Source organism: Heptranchias perlo, chromosome 5 (genome assembly GCF_035084215.1).
Source record: "Heptranchias perlo isolate sHepPer1 chromosome 5, sHepPer1.hap1, whole genome shotgun sequence".
NCBI classification, from domain to species: domain Eukaryota; kingdom Metazoa; phylum Chordata; class Chondrichthyes; order Hexanchiformes; family Hexanchidae; genus Heptranchias; species Heptranchias perlo.
In genome coordinates this window covers 121,040,949-121,049,558 of record NC_090329.1, presented here as the reverse complement: position 1 = coordinate 121,049,558, position 8,610 = coordinate 121,040,949, and positions in this window count along the sequence as shown.

Here is an 8,610-nt window from a genome sequence, read left to right as displayed (position 1 = left end):
CAGGGTGAATAACATCGGTAGTGCAGGGTGAATAACGTCGGTAGTGCAGGGTGAATAACGTCAGTAGTGCAGAGAGAATAACATCGGTAGTGCAGGGTGAATAACGTCAGTAGTTCAGAGTGAATAACATCGGTACTGCAGAGTGAATAACGTCAGTAGTGCAGGGTGAAGAACGTCGGTAGTGCAGGGTGAATAACGTCAGTAGTGCAGGGTGAATAACATCGATAGTGGAGGGTGAATAACGTCAGTAGTGCAGGGTGAATAACGTCAGTAGTGCAGGGTGAATAACGTCAGTCGTGCAGGGTGAATAACATCGATAGTGCAGGGTGAATAACGTCAGTAGTGCAGGGTGAATAACATCGATAGTGCAGGGTGAATAACGTCAGTCGTGCGGAGTGAATAACATCGGTAGTGCAGGGTGAATAACGTCGGTAGTGCAGGGTGAATAACGTCGATAGTGCTGGGTGAATAACGTCAGTAGTGCAGGGTGAATAACATCAGAAGTGCAGGGTGAATAACGTCAGTAGTGCAGATTGAATAACATCGGTAGTGCAGGGTGAATAACGTCAGTAGTGCAGGGTGAATAACATCAGGAGTGCAGGGTGAATAACGTCAGTAGTGCAGAGTGAATAACGTCGGTAGTGCAGTGTGAATAACGTCAGTAGTGCAGATTGAATAACATCGGTAGTGTAGGGTGAATAACGTCGGTAGTGCAGGGTGAATAACGTCGGTAGTGCAGGTTGAATAACATCGGTAGTGCAGATTGAATAACGTCAGTAGTGCGGAGTGAATAACGTCGGAAGTGCAGGGTGAATAACGTCAGTCGTGCAGGGTGAATAACCTCAGTAGTGCAGGGTGAATAACGTCAGTCGTTCAGGGTGAAGAACGTCGGTAGTGCAGGGTGAATAACGTCAGTAGTGCAGGGTGAATAACGTCAGTAGTGCAGGGTGAATAACGTCAGTCATGCAGGGTGAATAACGTCAGTTTTGCGGGGTGAATAACGTCAGTAGTGCAGAGTGAATAACGTCAGTAGTGCAGGGTGAATAACGTCAGTAGTGCAGCGTGAATAACTTCAGTAGTGCAGGGTGAATAACATCGGTAGTGCAGATTGAACAACGTCAGTAGTGCGGAGTGAATAATGTCGGAAGTGCAGGGTGAATAACGTCAGTAGTGCAGGGTGAAAAACTTCGGGAGTGCAGGTTGAATAACGTCGATAGTGCAGGGTGAATAACGTCAGTAGTGCAGAGTGAATAGCGTCGGTAGTGCAGAGTGAATAACAACAGTAGTGCAGGGTGAAAAACTTCGGTAGTGCAGGGTGAATAACGTCGATAGTGCAGGGTGACAAACGTCAGTAGTGCAGGGTGAATAACGTCGGTAGTGCAGGGTGAAAAACTTCGGTTGTGCAGGGTGAATAACATCAGTAGTGCAGGGTGAATACCATCAGTAGTGCAGGGTGAATAACGTCGGTAGTGCAGGGTGAAAAACATCGGTAGTGCAGAGTGAATCACGTCGGTAGTGCAGGGTGAATAACATCAGAAGTGCAGGGTGAATAACGTCGGTAGTGCAGGGTGAATAATGTCAGAAGTGCAGGGTGAATAACATCAGTAGTGCAGGGTGAATAACGTCAGAAGTGCAGGGTGAATAACGTCACTGGTGCAGGGTGAATAACGTCAGAAGTGCAGGGTGAATAACGTCGGTAGTGCAGGGTGAAAATCGTCAGAAGTGCAGGGTGAATAACATCAGTAGTGCAGGGTGAATAACATCGATAGTGCAGGGTGAATAACGTCAGTAGTGCAGGGTGAATAACGTCAGAAGTGCAGGGTGAATAACGTCGGAAGTGCAGGGTGAAAAACTTTGGTTGTGCAGGGTGAATAACATCAGTAGTGCAGGGTGAATAACATCAGTAGTGCAGGGTGAATAACGTTGGTAGTGCAGGGTGAATAACATCAGTAGTGCAGGTTGAATAACATCAGAAGTGCAGGGCGAATAACATCAGTAGTGCAGGGTGAATAACGTCGGTAGTGCAGGGTGAATAACGTCGGTAGTGCAGGGTGAATAACATCAGAAGTGCAGTGTGAATAACATCAGTAGTGCAGGGTGAATAACGTCGGTAGTGCAGGGTGAATAACATCGGTAGTGCAGGGTGAATAACATCAGAAGTGCAGTGTGAATAACATCAGTAGTGCAGGGTGAATAACGTCGGTAGTGCAGGGTGAATAACGTCGGTAGTGCAGGGTGAATAACGTCGGTAGTGCAGAATGAATAACGTCGGCAGTGCAGGGTGAATAACGTCAGTAGTGCAGAGTGAATAGCGTCGGTAGTGCAGAGTGAATAACATCAGTAGTGCAGGGTGAAAAACTTCGGTAGTGCAGGGTGAATAACGTCGATAGTGCAGGGTGAATAACGTCAGTAGTGCAGGGTGAATAACGTCGGTAGTGCAGGGTGAATAACGTCAGTAGTGCAGGGTGAATAACGTCGGTAGTGCAGGGTGAATAACGTCAGTAGTGCAGGGTGAATAACGTCGGTAGTGCAGGGTGAAAAACTTCGGTTGTGCAGGGTGAATAACATCAGTAGTGCAGGGTGAATACCATCAGTAGTGCAGGGTGAATAACGTCGGTAGTGCAGGGTGAATAACATCAGTAGTGCAGGGTGAATAACATCAGAAGTGCAGGGTGAATAACATCAGTAGTGCAGGGTGAATAACGTCGGTAGTGCAGGGTGAATAACATCAGTAGTGCAGAGTGAATAACATCGGTCGTGCAGGGTGAATAACGTCGGTAGTGCAGGGTGAATAACGCCGGTAGTGCAGAGTGAATAACGTCAGTAGTGCAGGGTGAATAACGTCGGTAGTGCAGATTGAATAACGTCAGTAGTGCGGGGTGAATAACATCGGTAGTACAGGGTGAATAACGTCGGTAGTGCAGGGTGAATAACATCAGTAGTGCAGGGTGAATAACGTCGGTCGTGCAGGGTGAATAACGTCGGTAGTGCAGGGTGAATAACGCCGGTAGTGCAGAGTGAATAACGTCAGTAGTGCAGGGTGAATAACGTCGGTAGTGCAGATTGAATAACGTCAGTAGTGCGGGGTGAATAACATCGGTAGTACAGGGTGAATAACGTCGGTAGTGCAGAGTGAATCACGTCGGTAGTGCAGATTGAATAACGTCAGTAGTTCAGGGTGAATAACGTCGGTAGTGCAGGGTGAATAACGTCAGTAGTGCAGGGTGAATAACGTCGGTAGTGCAGATTGAATAACGTCAGTAGTGCGGGGTGAATAACATCGGTAGTACAGGGTGAATAACGTCGGTAGTGCAGAGTGAATCACGTCGGTAGTGCAGGGTGAATAACATCAGAAGTGCAGGGTGAATAACGTCGGTAGTGCAGGGTGAATAATGTCAGAAGTGCAGGGTGAATAACATCAGTCGTGCAGGGTGAATAACATCAGTCGTGCAGGGTGAATAACATCAGTAGTGCAGGGTGAATAACATCAGAAGTGCAGGGTGAATAACGTCGGTAGTGCAGGGTGAATAACGTCGGTAGTGCAGGGTGAAAATCGTCAGAAGTGCAGGGTGAAGAACGTCGGTAGTGCAGAGTGAATAACATCGGTAGTGCAGGGTGAATAACGTCGGTAGTGCAGGGTGAATAACATCGGTAGTGCAGGGTGAATAACGTCGGTAGTGCAGGGTGAATAACATCGGTAGTGCAGGGTGAATAACGTCGGTAGTGCAGGGTGAATAACGTCAGTAGTGCAGAGTGAATAACATCGGTAGTGCAGGGTGAATAACGTCAGTAGTTCAGAGTGAATAACATCGGTACTGCAGAGTGAATAACGTCAGTAGTGCAGGGTGAAGAACGTCGGTAGTGCAGGGTGAATAACGTCAGTAGTGCAGGGTGAATAACATCGATAGTGGAGGGTGAATAACGTCAGTAGTGCAGGGTGAATAACGTCAGTAGTGCAGGGTGAATAACGTCAGTCGTGCAGGGTGAATAACATCGATAGTGCAGGGTGAATAACGTCAGTAGTGCAGGGTGAATAACATCGATAGTGCAGGGTGAATAACGTCAGTCGTGCGGAGTGAATAACATCGGTAGTGCAGGGTGAATAACGTCGGTAGTGCAGGGTGAATAACGTCGATAGTGCTGGGTGAATAACGTCAGTAGTGCAGGGTGAATAACATCAGAAGTGCAGGGTGAATAACGTCAGTAGTGCAGATTGAATAACATCGGTAGTGCAGGGTGAATAACGTCAGTAGTGCAGGGTGAATAACATCAGGAGTGCAGGGTGAATAACGTCAGTAGTGCAGAGTGAATAACGTCGGTAGTGCAGTGTGAATAACGTCAGTAGTGCAGATTGAATAACATCGGTAGTGTAGGGTGAATAACGTCGGTAGTGCAGGGTGAATAACGTCGGTAGTGCAGGTTGAATAACATCGGTAGTGCAGATTGAATAACGTCAGTAGTGCGGAGTGAATAACGTCGGAAGTGCAGGGTGAATAACGTCAGTCGTGCAGGGTGAATAACCTCAGTAGTGCAGGGTGAATAACGTCAGTCGTTCAGGGTGAAGAACGTCGGTAGTGCAGGGTGAATAACGTCAGTAGTGCAGGGTGAATAACGTCAGTAGTGCAGGGTGAATAACGTCAGTCATGCAGGGTGAATAACGTCAGTAGTGCGGGGTGAATAACGTCAGTAGTGCAGAGTGAATAACGTCAGTAGTGCAGGGTGAATAACGTCAGTAGTGCAGCGTGAATAACTTCAGTAGTGCAGGGTGAATAACATCGGTAGTGCAGATTGAATAACGTCAGTAGTGCAGGGTGAATAACAGCGGTAGTGCAGATTGAACAACGTCAGTAGTGCGGAGTGAATAATGTCGGAAGTGCAGGGTGAATATCATCGGTAGTGCAGGGTGAATAACGTCAGTCGTGCAGGGTGAAGAACGTCGGTAGTGCAGAGTGAATAACATCGGTAGTGCAGGGTGAATAACGTCGGTAGTGCAGGGTGAATATCATCAATAGTGCAGGGTGAATAACGTCGGTAGTGCAGGGTGAATAACGTCGGTAGTGCAGGGTGAATAACGTCAGTAGTGCAGGGTGAATAACGTCGGTAGTGCCGGGTGAATAACGTCAGTAGTGCAGAGTGAATAACGTCAGTAGTGCAGAGTGAATAACATCGGTAGTGCAGGGTGAATAACGTCAGTCGTGCAGGGTGAAGAACGTCAGTAGTGCAGGGTGAATAACGTCAGTAGTGCAGGGTGAATAACGTCAGTAGTGCAGGGTGAATAACATCAGTAGTGCAGAGTGAATAACGTCAGTACTGCAGGGTGAATAACGTCAGTCGTGCAGGGTGAATAGCATCGGTCGTGCAGGGTGAATAACGTCGGTAGTGCAGCGTGAATAACTTCAGTAGTGCAGGGTGAATAACATCGGTAGTGCAGATTGAATAACGTCAGTAGTGCAGGGTGAATAACAGCGGTAGTGCAGATTGAACAACGTCAGTAGTGCGGAGTGAATAATGTCGGAAGTGCAGGGTGAATATCATCGGTAGTGCAGGGTGAATAACGTCAGTCGTGCAGGGTGAAGAACGTCGGTAGTGCAGAGTGAATAACATCGGTAGTGCAGGGTGAATAACGTCGGTAGTGCAGGGTGAATATCATCAATAGTGCAGGGTGAATAACGTCGGTAGTGCAGGGTGAATAACGTCGGTAGTGCAGGGTGAATAACGTCGGTAGTGCAGGGTGAATAACGTCAGTAGTGCAGGGTGAATAACGTCAGTAGTGCAGAGTGAATAACATCGGTAGTGCAGGGTGAATAACGTCAGTCGTGCAGGGTGAAGAACGTCAGTAGTGCAGGGTGAATAACGTCAGTAGTGCAGGGTGAATAACATCAGTAGTGCAGAGTGAATAACGTCAGTACTGCAGGGTGAATAACGTCAGTCGTGCAGGGTGAATAGCATCGGTCGTGCAGGGTGAATAACGTCGGTAGTGCAGGGTGAATAACGTCAGTAGTGCAGGGTGAATAACGTCAGTACGGTAGCATTGTGGTTATGTTACTGGGCTAGTAATCCAGAGGCCTGGACTAAAATCCAGAGTCATGAGTTCAAATCCCGCCACGGCAGCTGGTGAATTTAAATTCAATTAATTAAAAATTCAATTAATTAAATAAATATCTGGAATTAAAATACTAGTATCAGTAATGATGGCCATGAAACTACCGGATTGTCGTAAAAACCCATCTGGTTCACTAATGTCCTTTAGGGAAGGAAGCCTGCCGTCCTTACCCGGTCTGGCCTGTATGTGACTCCAGACCCACAGCAATGTGGTTGATTTTTAATTGCCCTCTGAAATGGCCCAGCAAGACACGCAGTTGTAAAATCTCGCTACGAAAAGTCATAATAAGAATAAAACCGGACGGACCACGAGTCACCGGACACGACAACGGCAAAACACCAAGCCCAGTCAACCCTGCAAGGTCCTCCTTACGAACATCTGGGGACTTGTGCCAAAATTGGGAGAGCTGTCCCACAGACGAGTCAAGCAACAGCCTGACATAGCCATACTCACAGAATCATATCTTTCAGCCAGCGTCCCAGACTCTTCCATCACCATCCCTGGGTATGTCCTGTCCCACCGGCAGGACAGACCCACCAGAGGTGGCGGTACAGTGATACACAGTCAGGAGGGAGTGGCCCTGGGAGTCCTCAACATTGAATCTGGACCCCATGAAATCTCATGGCATCAGGTCAAACATGGGCAAGGAAACCTCCTGCTGATTACCACCTACCGTCCTCCCTCAGCTGATGAATCAGTCCTCCTCCATGTTGAACACCACTTGGAGGAAGCACTGAGGGTAGCAAGGGCACAAAATGTACTCTGGGTGTGGGACTTCAATGTCCATCACCAAGAGTGGCTCGGTAGCACCACTACTGACCGAGCTGGCCGAGTCCTGAAGGACACAGCTGCTGGACTGGGCCTGCGGCAGGTGGTGAGCGAACCAACACGAGGGAAAAACTTACTTGACCTCGTCCTCACCAATCTACCTGTCGCAAATGCATCTGTCCATGACAGTATTGGTAGGAGTGACCACCGCACAGTCCTCGTGGAAATGAAATCCCGTCTTCGCACTGAGGACACCATCCAACGTGTTGTGTGGCACTACCACCGTGCTAAATGGGATAGATTCAGAACAGATCCAGCAGCTCAAAACTGGGCATCCATGAGGCGCTGTGGGCCATCAGCAGCAGCAGAATTGTATTCCAGCACAATCTGTAACCTCATGGCCCGGCATATTCCTCACTCTACCATTACCAACAAGCCAGGGGATCAACCCTGGTTCAATGAGGAGTGTAGAAGAGCATGCCAGGAGCAGCACCAGGCGTACCTAAAAATGAGGTGCCAACCTGGTGAAGCTACAACTCAGGACTACATGCATGCTAAACAGCAGAAGCAACATGCTATAGACAGAGCTAAGCGATTCCACAACCAACGGATCAGATCAAAGCTCTGCAGTCCTGCCACATCCAGTCGTGAATGGTGGTGGACAATTAAACAACTAACGGGAGGAGGAGGCTCTGCAAAGATCCCCATTCTCAATGATGGCGGAGTCCAGCACGTGAGTGCAAAAGACAAGGCTGAAGCGTTTGCAACCATCTTCAGCCAGAAGTGCCGAGTGGATAATCCATCTCAGCCTCCTCCCGATATCCCCACCATCACGGAAGCCAGTCTTCGGCCAATTCGATTCACTCCACGTGATATCAAGAAACGGCTGAGTGCACTGGATACAGCAAAGGCTATGGGCCCCGACAACATCCCAGCTGTAGTGCTGAAGACTTGTGCTCCAGAACTAGCTGTGCCTCTTGCCAAGCTGTTCCAGTACAGCTACAACACTGGCATCCACCCGACAATGTGGAAAATTGCCCAGGTATGTCCTGTCCACAAAAAGCAGGACAAATCCAATCCGGCCAATTACCGCCCCATCAGTCTACTCTCAATCATCAGCAAAGTGATGGAAGGTGTCGTCGACAGTGCTATCAAGCGGCACTTACTCACCAATAACCTGCTCACCGATGCTCAGTTTGGGTTCCGCCAGGACCACTCGGCTCCAGACCTCATTACAGCCTTGGTCCAAACATGGACAAAAGAGCTGAATTCCAGAGGTGAGGTGAGAGTGACTGCCCTTGACATCAAGGCAGCATTTGACCGAGTGTGGCACCAAGGAGCCCTTGTAAAATTGAAGTCAATGGGAATCAGGGGGAAAACTCTCCAGTGGCTGGAGTCATACCTAGCACAAAGGAAGATGGTAGTGGTTGTGGAGGCCAAGCATCTCAGCCCCAGGGCATTGCTGCAGGAGTTCCTCAGGGCAGTGTCCTAGGCCCAACCATCTTCATCAGTGACCTTCCCTCCATCATAAGGTCAGAAATGGGGATGTTCGCTGATGACTGCACAGTGTTCAGTTCCATTCGCAACCCCTCAGATAATGAAGCAGTCCGAGCCCGCATGCAGCAAGACCTGGACAACATCCAGGCTTGGGCTCATAAGTGGCTAGTAACATTCGCGCCAGATAAGTGCCAGGCAATGACCATCTCCAACAAGAGAGAGTCTAACCACCTCCCCTTGAC